At 34.7% G+C, this 14,197-nt stretch overlaps 1 pseudogene; it reads right to left on the bottom strand.

The window, feature by feature from the left end:
* Window positions 1-9,594: 9,594 nt before the first annotated feature.
* On the bottom strand, window positions 9,595-10,499 carry LOC124240722 (60S ribosomal protein L7a-like; annotated as a pseudogene).
* Between the last annotated feature and the right edge of the window lie 3,698 nt (window positions 10,500-14,197).

A 14,197-nucleotide genomic window follows, 5' to 3' on the forward strand; every position in this document is an offset into this window, starting at 1 on the left:
CAAATTTGGGATGTTAAGAGCTATTAAATGAGCAACAAAGGGAAGATCATAGCTAGGTTTTCTGATTCTAGTCCAACTTTTTTTCCCATTATACCATACCGTATTACTTTTCAGTGCTGGCTAAAAATGTCAATACAATTTACATGGAAATTATTTTCATATTAAAATAGAATTACATTCTCTTAGTGTTTATTTAATTTTCCTCTAATAAAATTATAATTTACACCAATAAAGAAAGCCCATTTGGAAAAGAGCTGGGGGGAGGGTGAAAGGGGTAAAGGGGGAAATTTGTATGGTGACAAATGGAAACTAGACTTTTGGTGGTAAACACAATGTAGTGTATACAGAAGTTGAAACAGAATGATGACAATTTAAAAAAAAGAGAGAGAGAGCCCATTTTGATATTTTGGACTCTCTGTCGATGTAAAACAATTATGATAGAGATGATGCTGGCCCCTATTTTGTATATTCAAACTTGATTTTCATTACTCTCCAACCAAGTCTTCAGAGAAGTTGATCCCCACATATTTCAGAAACATACTGTAGTGACTTCTGTTTCCTAAAGTGTCTTAGTTAAACCTTCCAAAATACCACTATAATTTTACTACCATTTATAATTTTATTTCCAGTTTAAATTGATTCATCCATTAAAGCACAGCTAAAATAGTCTATACTTTTCTCCTCCTACCCCCCTCCTCTTTTGTCTTCCTTTTCTTATAATTTTTCATTCTTGTATACAACAGCATTTATTAATTAAGGAACAATTGTATTGGTACTTCCTTAAATATTGAATACAAAGTAATTTCTTCGTGAGCTCCCATTTTTTTGACCTATATTGAACACAAAATTATATAACGCTTATATTTGATGCATTACTCAAATTTTTGAAGTTTTTTTTTCCTTTGCAAATAGTTTGAAATTTCCAAGAGGATAATGCAGGTTCTATTTTCATTATATCTTGCAGTTCCCAGTATAGAGTTTTTTTCAAAATGAAATAAATGACACTCAGTAACCTCTTATTAATTACATGTTATATGATATTATGTATATATATAAGCTAAATAGCTATGTCTTATACTTAAAGTCTTATCTGTCAGTTTTAGATTTTCTTTAAGGTGTTAAAGCTAAAATATAACCAGAGATAAGTAAAAATGTCATTAAAAGGAAAAGAAAGCTTTTGTTAAAGGATCGAGCTATTTTCTCTCTATATAAAGTATATCTATACATAATATGGATGTATTGCCATATAATATAATATTATATAACATAATATATATAATATAATAATAATATAATTATTGCTATTTAATAAATATATATTGTGTATATATGTATGTGTGTGTGCATTTGAGATATCTGAAGAATTTTATCCTTGTTACATTCATGTTAGAAGAAAATCTGCAATTTTTAAAGTTTATGCAGTCTCTGCATAGCCTATATATGCAATACCTATTTAAGTTTGATAAAAAGTATATATACTGAAAATACAGTCTTTCTTTTACTATGGTAGTTGTCCTTTCTTTTGCAATGCAGCATCATTTTAACAGGTAAAATACCATGTGATCTTTGGAAGTTTCTTTAAAAAATGGAAAGCTCAAGTTTCACAACGTAAGTTGCCCTAGAGAACAATTTTATACCAGGTGTAATTCTTTTCTATGCTCCTCCATTAAACCGCTGTCAATTGATTGCTTTAAAGGGGGCACTTCCTCTTATTACAAACTTCAGTCTTCGTTGAAGGTACTGAGAACTATTAGGTCCATTCTTGAGTATAAATTTGTACAGGTTTTGTGTAAAATAGTGTTATGGTATGCTTTTAATTTTTATTGAAGGCATTTAAATGGTATCAATAGCTCTTATAGTGAAAGAAAATGCTAGCTTTATTGAATTCTTTTGATTGTTGAAGACTTGTTCTTAGTATTTGAACTTTCAATGTTGAGTTCATTAATTTTTCCTTTTCAAGTTGTTTACTCAGCTGGAATTGAGAGAGACTTTTTCTGTCCGTAAGAGCACTTTAGGTTATTATGAACAATATCATGTGATCACATTTCTTTGGGTACAAAGTAACCTGAAAATTTCATCTCCTTTTTTTTTGTGCATGAAAGGCTTTGATTGATAGAAGTGCCCATGGTGTAAATAACCAGCTTTACTGAGTTCCAGAGAGTAGGTCACTATCTTCAGTTGATTTACATAATTGGACATGTTTCTTATGGTAATGGAATATACAAATGGCAAAAATTGGGAATTCTCTCTGCATATATTAAATATATAGTAAGATGATTAGATTATACAGCAATGTATATAGTGTTTTGTGGTTTAAAGTAAATATGGTGTGATATTCACAGTATATGAATAATGTTTAGTATTCACTAGTTAAGGAAATATGCTCCCTTGCTATCTATATATATGTATATTTGTGTTTACATTTTCTAATATGAGAAAATAGTTTGTTTCCCTCTGATTGCTTTCATTTCCCCAAAGATTTGATTTGAATACTCCAAGAACGGCTCCCTCTTCTAAACTTGAATTTGCACTTCTTAACTCCATTGTGTGTTCAACATGGTATGCATAATTTAATTACATTTGTTACTTGCAAATCATGGTACAGTTGAGTTACTACATCAATATGGAGGAACGTATTGCTAAATATACAACCAGAAAGGAATGTTTTACAATTTGAAATACTTCATATTACCAAAAATATGTCTTAATATAAAAATATCTTAAGTGTGTGAATATGGGTGTCTTTAAACACACACACATTTGTGTACCACTTATCTGGTTGCATACACACTTGTATGCACAGATGTATATGTGTGTGTGTGTCTGTGTTTATATGCAATATGTATTACATATTCACAAACACACACATTATTTTGCTGTTTAATTGTTTTTTACACCTGTATGCATAAATAGTGTGGCACTATTTTTAAATAACTTTTGGGGGGAAATGTTACTTTGATAAAAAACAAAATAAAACATTTTAATCACAGATATCTAATTCTGGATAGAAGTGTGTGTTCCCAGGAGAAACACACAAAATTCTAATTAACCTATGAGGTAGCTGAATTCTATTTCTAATAGTAATATAACATCAAATATTCACTTTAGCATTAAATATTGATTTAAAGGAAGATACACTTACTTTTGATTAAATACCAGGTTACCCGGAACAGATCCTGGCAATTAGATCACTGTAAATAGAAGAGTTGACAATATACATTATAAAGGGCTCCAACAGTAACCAGGCAGGAGTGCTCAACCCCACGGAAAGAATTTCAAATCCTATTCTTTACCAAATCTCCTGCTGAATTGCTACTCTGAGGTAGGAAACTAGTTTTCAACATATTTCTACAGTAGATATATTGGCTGCCCATATTGAAAATAGGTACCTGTATTTCTTATCTGTGCATTTCTTTTTCTTTCTTTTTTCTTTCTTTTTTTTTTTTTTTTTTGAGGAAGATTACCCCTGAGCTAACATCTGCTGCCAATCCTCCTCTTTTTGCTAAGGAAGACTGGCCCTGAGCTAACATCCGTGCCCATCTTCCTCTACTTTATACGTGGGACACCTACCACAGCGTGGTTTGCCAAGTGGTGCCATGTCCACACCCAGGATCCAAACTGGGGAATCCCAGGCTGCCAAAGCTGAACGTGCGCACTTAACTGCTGCGTCACCGGGCTGGCTCCTTATCTGTGCATTTCTTATGTCTCTAATTTATTCATATGGGTCTCATCTTCTATAGTTTTTCTGGATTTAAGTTTAATCATTGAGGAATATTTATTATGTGTCAGCAGCTCACCTGAGCTATGAGAGAGAGAAAACTGAGCTATCAGATATCTGAGTAGTTAATTAAAGCGAAAATCCAAAAATGAAAGAGTTAAGCCTCAATCACTTACTGTGGTGGTATCAGCAAGAGGCTAAAACCAGAGCAAACTGTGACTCCTCCTATTTTTGGTGCACAGGTAGAGGGTCAGATGGATAAGTGCAGGCTTGGAGGTTACCTCACTGTTGAGGAAGTAGAGAACCAAAAGCAGTTTTATGGGCCCTGGGGGCAGTAGGAGGGAGGAGGGCTCACAACTGAAAAGCATTGGGTACTTAGAGTTGGAAAAGTGCCTTCAAAGTTTCTCTTTCTTTACCCCAAAACGAAGCTTCTGCAGAGGTATGTGAAGAAGACCTTGGCTCAAGGTCTCAAATAAAGAGACCCAGGAATTAACACATTTGGGGCTCGGGCTTAGGAATGCAAATATGTATAAGAGCACGACTCCTCTTAGAGAGCATAATGCAGTCAGTGCTTGAGTGCAAGTCTGCTGTGGGGAAGGCAGCTTCCCCTCAAGAGGCCTGCCAGATAAAACCCTTGTTACTCTCCATGGCCAGGCCTGAAAAGTCACACATAGATTTTTAACCAAGAGTTAGACTCCTCATTCTGTTAATGGATGCATTCATTATCCCTTTTAGTATTAACGGTAGCCCAATGTGATTAGTTATGCTTCACTGATGAAGAAACTGGGGGTTACATTTTGTTAAATAATTCACATAAGATTACAAAAATAATAAATGTAAGAGCCAGAGCTAACCAGACCCTAAAACTCATATTCATTACCTTTTATTTGTAGGGGGGGCAAAATTTTACCTCCACCCTCCTAGGATTTTTGGGTAGGCCTGAGAATTAAATTGACGTAACACAGATCAACAGGGGAAAATCATACAAATTTATTTAATACAAGTTTTATGTAATACAGAAGCCTTCATTAGGAAATGAAGACCTGAAGAAGTGGCAAAATCTAAATGCTTTTTACTAGGTTGAACAAAGAGAGGCAATTATGGAAAAGCAACTAAACTATGTGGGAAGGCTAAAGAAAGATAAGAAATATTTTAACAAGGTGTGTTTGTACAAAATACTCTTGGTCTCAATTTGCCATCCTTGATGATAAAAATGTTATCTTCCTTCTGGAATAGAAAGACATCTTTCACATGGGAATTTCAACTGATTTTAGAAAAAGAAGGAAGGCCAGATTGTTTTTCTTGTATCTTCTATTTTTCAAGTGCCTTTAACTCAAAATGGTCAATAGTCCAGAGTGGCATATTTGCGGTGGCATGTTCTGAATTCTTTCATATTATATACTGTTCCCTAATTAATCAAATTTCAAGAAACATCATCATAAAAGGTCATTCTCTTTTACTCTTTTCTCCATAGCTTATTTTTTCCTTTACCAAGTCTTCTCAGTCTCACTCTGCCAATTTGCCTAATTTTGTAAATCTTATTTCTTAATTTCTCATCTGTTTTTTAGGGATTTGAGACAGGTGGAATTCTTGTTTTCATAGCCTTTATTTTATATCTGCTCTCTTTGTTGGCAACCTGACCAATTTGAGTGCATCAGTGGAAATCCTTTCCTACAATTCTTAGAAGCTCAATTTTCTCCAACCCTTGAGTCCTTTCTAGATTGGGCTTCCACATGTTGGAGAGCACAGGCATTATTTTGTATTAGCTTCCTATAATCCCAACGAAAGATATGACTTCCAAGTTATACATTTTTCCAGTTCCCATTTGTTGTAATACATTTACTTATAGTATATCTAATACATTATTTAACTTTTTATATATCCTTGTATATTTTTAATCCAAGGGGTAATCTGGGTGAAATGGTGGTGTGATGTTCATGCTACATGAATGTCTGTGTGATTGTTTCATCTCGTATATTAAATATTGGGGAAATGCAATTCTCTGTGGAAAAGCAAAACAAAACAAAATATTTTCAAATGAAACAATTTAATCTTCCATGATCATGCTCTATGGTAACTAGAGGTGGAGCAACAAATGTGGGAAGATGCTGAAAGTACCAGAAACCAGGGCAATTCTATGTGTGAGGTCATGGTATATTGAGATGTGGAAAGTGAGGTATCTAAGGGTGGTCTATAAGTCTTCTTACTTCAGGGTCTTTAGAAAACACAACAGTATCAGATATGTGCTTTGCCTGACTATCTTAATGTGATTATTTTTTTCATTTTACTCCACCAATTTAGAAATCCACTAGAAATATGTAAGGCAATAAACAATGTTAAGGAGGTTTCTGAGGCTATGTCTTCTATCCTTCTAAATTACGACCTTTCTTACTCTGATAGGACAATTGACATTTTTGCATATCTAGCTTGCATTCTATTTCCTCCTTAGTGAATACTCTCTTAACCCTAATTCCAAATCTGAGGTACACAAAATGAGTATTCCTCTTGGGGCCACCTTTGCAATCTTCTCCAATGTTGTTTTCCAGCTGTATCATAGATATAAATTTGCATGTCTTTTTTGGTATCAATTAGGGGTTCCTTGAGGATAACGATACTAAATAAATGTTTCTTGAAATACTGAATCTATGAAACAAATCTTCCCCTACAAATACACATCCATGAAGACCAAAAAAACTGAACTGGAAAATAGTAGATCCACTAACATGTTCAGTGCTGCTGCCAGTCATTTAAAAATAGGTTCCAGGAAACCTCACATTTCTGTATATTTACAGATATATGTTTTTAATTCTTTCCTTATTTCATAAATTGCATTTCAGCAATTCTGCATATTGAGTGGCAATATGACAATAGATTATTATTCAGATTAGGATACTGATGACAGATAGTAAGGTTCATTTAAATAAGGGCTTGCAATAAAATGGAAAACGATAACATGGATAAGTATCTGTAAATTCTCAAACATGACAAAATTGGCATTTTGGTGAAACCTGCTAGACAAATAGAAATGATTATGGCAAATGATTGGCGACTTGTAAATCTTTTGCATAACAGGTTCAAAAATGTTACAGCCTACATATATCTTGTACCTTCAGCATAAGTAATCTATTCCCTTGGAAATTTTACATAATGAGCTTATAGTACTGGAACACCAGGAAAGTGCAGTTACAATGTAGTGAGTCACAGCAAGTTGTCACATTTAGTGGCCATGTTTCCATAACTTTTGGTTGTCATAGCTGACAAAACCTAGCATAAAAATAGTAGGCTACATCAGGGAAGCTAGCAAATAGGTTATCTACAATTTACTCCTATGTTTTTACCTACTTTGACTATTTTTAATGTCATTCCCTTTAGGTACAGGTAACGTAAAAAAAATATGAGCTGAAAATGGTGATACTTTACTAACCCAAACGCTGGCAATTATTAAGAAGTAAATTTGGATGAATCTATTCATTTTATACATTCATTCTCTTGATGATTTACTGGGCATCCACAATATGAGAAACATTCTGGGAGATACAATACTTAAAGAAAATAGAACATAGACAATAAATTTTACATGTGAAAAGAGTTAAAAGGAAGTTATGTAAAATACAAGAGAGGGAAATACAACTTATACATGGGAGCATGATGGAAAGTTTCCTGGAGGAAACTGATATTTAGAGCTGAGGCTTAAGCTATAGGTAACAATGAGGAGATTTGTTTTAAACATTAAGAAAACGGAATAAAACGCTCTAAAAAAGGGCAGGAGATATCATTTAGGGAAGACTCATCTTTTTAAGAGGAATAGGTGATAATGCTACCTAAATAAGAACATTTAATTTCAGCTATAACATTTGGACTTTACATGAGAGTCAACTGGGCATTAGGGAACCATTCTTAAGCCATGAACAGCTAAGAGACAAACTCTGTGCTCTGCTCTTCAGAGGATAATCTTAGAGTTCTAGGTAAAGGTGATTACAGAGGAGCAGTATTGAAGATATTGAGAAACTACCTTCATTAGATGGGTGATAATAACCTAAACCACATTGCATAGAGTGGGAATAAAATGAAGCAACTAAGAAAAACAAGGGAAGGAATGAGAACTGATGTGGTTAATGAGTATGAAAGAGAGTAAAGATAAATCTTTGGTGTCAACTGTGGGTAAATAAAAGTAAGCAAATATCTGTGTCATTGACGGAAAATTAAGCAAACAGGATACTATGTACTGGAATAATAATCAGACATTCTAAGTATGTACTATCTATATGAGAAATCCTAAGTGCTTTATGTACATTGTCTTTTAATCCTCACAAAAATATATATAATATTATCTGTTATTATTTCATTTTAGTGATGGTGAAACTGAGGCAGAATCAGTTCCAATAAATTGCCCGTTGTCACAAAGCTACTGTCAGAAATGGATATTAACCCAGACTGCCAGGCAAGATCCTGAATTCTAATCGCAATACTGTATTACCCTTTCGCCTGAAATAATTGAGTACTGATTCTGTAGGAGCATAGTTCCAAGGGCTTTGCACACGTTAAGTCATTTGGTTTTCAAATAATCTTATGAGGAAAGTATGCTCATTAATCCTGATTTTATTAAATGACAGTAAAAGAACGAAGAAACAGCTTCCGGTCTCTTGAGTCTGCACCCTTTGCAACTTACTGTATCTGCCTCTGAGATGATCAGTTTTAGACTTGTTGAGTTTGAAGTATAAGTGAAATATTCAAGTGCAAATATCTGGTTGCAAATGAGGCATGGAATCTCAGGAGATGTTTGGCCTCAGCACATCTGGGAAAAAGTTTTCACTTAAAGAGCTGGTAACTAAAACCACAAGAAGGAATGAGCTAACAGAGTAGACGAATGGAGAAGAGAAAATGCTTTCATATACAATTAACATGACTTATTATACAAAAGCTATAATCTTCCCCATATGTAAAGGAGAATTAGGATGAATTTGTCTACAAAATGGTTTGTTGTTAGCACTAAGGAGTAGATTCTGACTCCTAGTGACCCTGTACAGCAGAGCAGAAACCTGCCCAGTCGTTTTGCTCCTTCCTCTCACCTTCAGGTGCTCTTTCAGACAATGCTCCACTGCTATTCATAGGGTTTTCATGGCCAGTTTTTTCCAGAGTGAGTGGCCAGGTCCTTCTTCCTAGTCTGTCTTAGTCTAGAAGCTCTGCTGAAACCTGTCTACCATGGGTGACCCTATGAATATTTGAAATCCCAGGGCATAGCTTTCAGCATCACAGTGACAGGCAGCCACCACAGTGTGACAACCAACAGATGGGCGATGTGTTTCCCTGACCAGGAAAGGAACCCAGGCTGCAGTGGTGAGAGTGCTGAATCTTAACCACTAGACTGCCAACAAATGTGTTGCCAGTTCCTAAATAAACAGTAACATATTTAATTTAGTATACAGTTACAACAATCACTGAACCATATGTTAAATAGAACTAATGAACAAAAGTTCACAAAAGCAAAAACAAATCTTTCCCTAATAATTTCATTGCATCATTGTTACAATGGTCATTTAGGAGGCAAATCAGACAATCAAATTCCAGTCAGCAGGGAGTTTAACACCCCTTGCCTGTTCCTATTTCTTATGCTTGCCTCTTGGGGATCTGGACCAAGGAGCTCGTTTTCACAACTCCTACAATCCTAAACTATAATTTAGGGAAATTCTAGTACTATTTCTAAAGTCATTAAATGTTGACCCAGTAATATATTTGAGGATTCAGCTATATTAATCATAATAATAATGATTTAAATTTATTTTCAGTTCAGTTATTTTCATAATTTTTAAATATTTAACCTGATAGTCAAGATTTCTACCTGCCTAGAAAAATATTACAGGAAGCGTAATTGTTTGTCAAATCAGAATCAAAGAATGGATTAATATGTGAGATGTAGTCAACTTTTTTTTCTGAAGGTGAATTTTTATTACTTTTTTGTGCAGAAAACTCAACTGCATACACTCAGCCAAGTTGGGGGCCAGTTCTTTAGCCTTTGCCTTTTCCAGCTTGGCAATGCAAGCCACCAATTTGGGGCCCAAGATGTTGCCTCCCCAGTGACAGCAGATATCCTCATACCTGTCCCTGTAATTGGTCTTGATAGCTTCCACCAGCTTAGCCAGAACTCCATCATCTTCTGAGTTAACTTGTGTGAAGGTGACAGTGGTGCAGATCTTCCTGTGGGCCAGACACCTCAGCCTGGCCTTCCCCTTGATAACGCAGTGGGGCACCCCCGTCTTCCAACACAGGGCAGGCAGGAAGACGACCAGCTGGATGGGATCCTCATTATGTGCAATCACTACCAGCTGAGCTTTGTCGTTTTCTACCAACGTGGTTATAGTATTAAACCTTGCTTAAGCACAGGTGGCCTCTTAATGAGGACATCTCCTTTGCCAGCAGCTTTCCTCTTAGACCTGGCTGACAATCTCTGCTACTTCTCTTGCTTTGTCTCTGGTCTTTACTTGTGGGCCAGCTTAAGCAATTGAATAGCTGTTTGGTGGCCCAAGATCTGGGTCAACTGGCTCATCAAGGGAGGCACTTTCAGCTGCTTACAGAGGATAGCCCTTTGTCACTGCAGCTGGATGTAGTGCGGCCGTTTGACAAAGTGGATGAGGTCTCTTTTGGGCTGGATGTCCCAGCCAATGCCAAAATTCTTAGGCCATTTTTCAACCAGGGGTTTTACCACGTTCTTGGCTTCCTGCTTCTTCACGACAGCAGGGGCCTAGGCTCCCTTCTTTCGCTTGGCCTTCTTTCCTTTCAGCATCTTGGGTGGCTAGAGAAGAGAAGAGATGTAGTCATCTTACGAATAGCAATAGTGCAAGGCACAGAGTACTTCATTTTTCACAAGTTTTCAATTAAATAAGAATTGAAACTTTAGTTTGCCATGGTCATTGCACTTACTGTAATGAACAGAGGTGCATTTTATTTATTGAGATAAATAAATTGTTACCATTAGAACTAGTTTTATTGCCTCATTTACCACTTCAACCATTTCTGTGAATTATAGTTTTATTTTTCTTCAATAGACAGAGTCTAGACCTATAAAGTTATATTTTTCTTGACACAGATATTATATTAATAAAATAAGTGTAAAATCTCTGAAAAGAGGAACTGAGTCACGATATCACTACTAGTTAGCTAGCCTGGTACTTACGTAGATTATTAAGTAATCATTTCTAGTAGGTACTGGGAGCCACCAATAAACTACGTGACATTATTGGAAGAGAAAAGGAAGAAAGACTAGTCCCAAATATTTCCCCCATCACTTCTCTCAGAACCTGCATTACCCATTAGAGATGCCTCTCTTTGTCTTAAAAGTGTTTAAGTTTAAAATTAATATTTCAAAATGCAGTCTGTTTTGTTCACCACTATTTACAAAAAAAATATGTCTGGCACATTGTCAGTGCTCAAGAAACGTTTGTTAACTGGACGGATAAATATTATCAAGTTATGCTTTATTTCATAGAACACTTCTCTGGCAATGGAATTCAGAAGTGAAAACAGCAAGAATTGAAAGCATAGTGTATCTAATTCACAAAGTTGCCTAGGGTATTCCAACAAAAATCAACCAATTCAAACAAAACTGCTCATCGGATTAAGTGAATTGATGAGAATTTTAAAAGTTTTGACCACTCAAGCTAGCTAGCTTTCTTTCTTTTTCTTTTTCTCTCTTTCTTTCTGTCCTTCTCTCTCTCCTTCCCTCCTTCCTTCCTTCTTTCTCTCTTGCTTTCTTATTTCTTTCTTTCCACACACAAGTAAAGGAATTGTCATTTATCCATATTGAAATTTCAAATCCGTATTTCTGCTTATAAAGCTGAATGTTAAAAAAATTATCACAACATATCATACTTTTATTATTAGCATCCTCTTAAACCTTTGACTCTGAATCAAAATTTTTTTCAATATTAAATTCAATTCTTTTTATCTATTTAGGGATAAAGTGACAAACATGGCCTTTATTCCTAAGAGTAGTAGAAATATATATATTTTTTAATTTTGTAATAAATGTACTTAGCACTTCCCTTGAAGATCACTCTAAGAAAACAAATAGAATTGGCAATCTAACTGGAACAGGACAAAGCTAGGAATCAAAGCATTTAGGAACACCACAAACAACTGTTGTTACTATGAGGGTTGTTATTTCTTATTATATATCTCAACCAAAATAAAATAGCCTTAGTCTGAACCTGTCAAAAGATCTCCACTTTTTTTGCATATGCTGGTTCCCCTGCATGGAATTGTCCTTTCCCCAGACATGTTCCTTTATTAACTGTTGTTGAGCCTTTTAAAATTTAAATCTACTGCTGAACACAAATGCCACTCCATTCAAGGGGGGGAAACACTTATTTTATTCAATTTAGGACTCCAAATTCCTAACAGAGTGAAGGTTAGCACAACAAATATTTGTTTAATCAATTAAGGAATTATGCATAAATATAAGAGGCTTCTTCAGAGGTAAAATCACAGTGTTCTAGAGTGCAGAAAGAAAGAAAAAAGAAAGCAAGGAAATTTGATTCCAATTCAACAAGCACTTATTGAACGTTCACTGGGTGTCAGACATTTTTTTAGATAGATCATGTCTTCAAATTGTATTCGTCTTGGGCCATTAGCTGTAACATATAAGTATATAATTAAATAATATTTTGAAATGACTATGACAGATCTCAGAAACATAAGTATTATTTTTAATTGCTTATTCATATGCTACCCTCAACATAGAAATTATGAAGGAATATATGAAAGTAAATATAAATAGAATATATGATGTTTCCTTATCAAAACTCAATAGATTGCCATTTTTACTCCAAAAGAAAATTTTTACTGTTAAATAAATACAATATCCTAATGTTGATGATTTTAAAATGAAGAGCACATTTTTTCATTTTAAACAGTTAAAATTAATCATAGGACACAGAAATGGAAGGGAAAGACTGGGTCCATTGCATGTAATAAAAGGAAGTGTCGACTTTACATAGATATTTAAAATGACACAATGTCCCTATTCAGATGAGCAATCCCAGTTTGTTCCAATGGTTTTAACTGGGAGTTGAGAACTACTGCAGGTGTAGTCCACACTTCAGCACATGTAATATGTTTAAACAAACTCCATGATTCAATGGCCACAGACAATTTTTGACAGTTTGGTCATTAAAACTAAACAATAACACCAACAAAAAAAACTAGAGGACATTTTAAAAATAATTATGTCTTTTAATTTTTTCTTCTGGTAAAATTTAGTCAACCAAAGAGCAAAATCTCTCCATGGCCACAGCACAAATGAAACAGAAAGAAGCCAACTCAAGAGATAGGCAATTGCAGCAGACATTTTTCAGAATACATATTAGGAGACAGAATTTCCCTGTAATTCCACATTGCCTGAATTCCTGTGCTAACCAATTTGCAACAGTAGTAAATACTGCTATGGATACATATTTGATAAACACTATCCATAAAATATGAATGTAAAACAATTCAGAGAGTGAAAGAAAGGAACTAATATCCGCTGATCATCCATCATGTAACAAGGGTATAATTTGAACTTCACTGTCAATGTGTAATTTAGAATTCTTAACTTCATATTGTAGATGAAGAAAGTAATTCATTCATCCAATAAATGTTTAATGAGTGCCTACTACACGTCAAGTGCCATTTTAGGTCTTGAGGATGTAGCCTCTCCTTGTTAGAGCTTTTATTTTTGTGGGGCTTGACAGACAGTACATACATAAACAAATATATGTGCTATATGTCAGGTGACTATAAATGTTATGGTGATGAACTAAGAATGATTAAGGGAGATAGAACCTATCAGGGATTGAAAGGATGCTATTTTATGTAAAGTTGTCAGAGAGTCCAGAAAGAGTGCTGTGTGAGAATTTGGGAAGCAAGTCAAAAATATATATGAAGAGTATCTGGGTGTAATAAGTGCAAAGCATGATCAAAGAACAGCAATAAAGTCAGAGTACCTTGAGGATAGTAAGCCAAGGAGTCACAGATTGAGGAGATGAGTGGTGAGAATGAGTATAAAGATTTTGTATGAAATCTTTGAGTGAAATGGGAAGCCATTGAGCTTTGATCAAAGAAGTGTTATAACTTAGATGAGCAGATCTGGCTCCTTTGTGAGGAATAAACTGTGGGGGAGGCAAGGTAGATTAAGAGGACCCAGTGAAGATGCTATAGAAATATTCTAAGTGAGAGATTATTCAGAAATTCGTAAATGAGGTGGAGATAAGTGCCTGGATTCATAATATATTTTGAAGGTGATGCCAAAAATAGTTTGCAAGTGAACTGGAGAGTGAAAAAAATATATGACTTAAGAAATACTCCAAGATTATAGACTTGAGAAATTGGAAGGATAGAGGGATGGAAAATTGCAGATGGAAAACAGGGAAGGTAATTACCAGAAATGCATTTATTTTCATGTTATATTTGAGAAGTTTATAAATTTATCAATGTGGAGATGTC

This window comes from Equus quagga, chromosome 6 (assembly GCF_021613505.1).
Source record: "Equus quagga isolate Etosha38 chromosome 6, UCLA_HA_Equagga_1.0, whole genome shotgun sequence".
NCBI classification, from domain to species: Eukaryota; Metazoa; Chordata; class Mammalia; order Perissodactyla; family Equidae; genus Equus; species Equus quagga.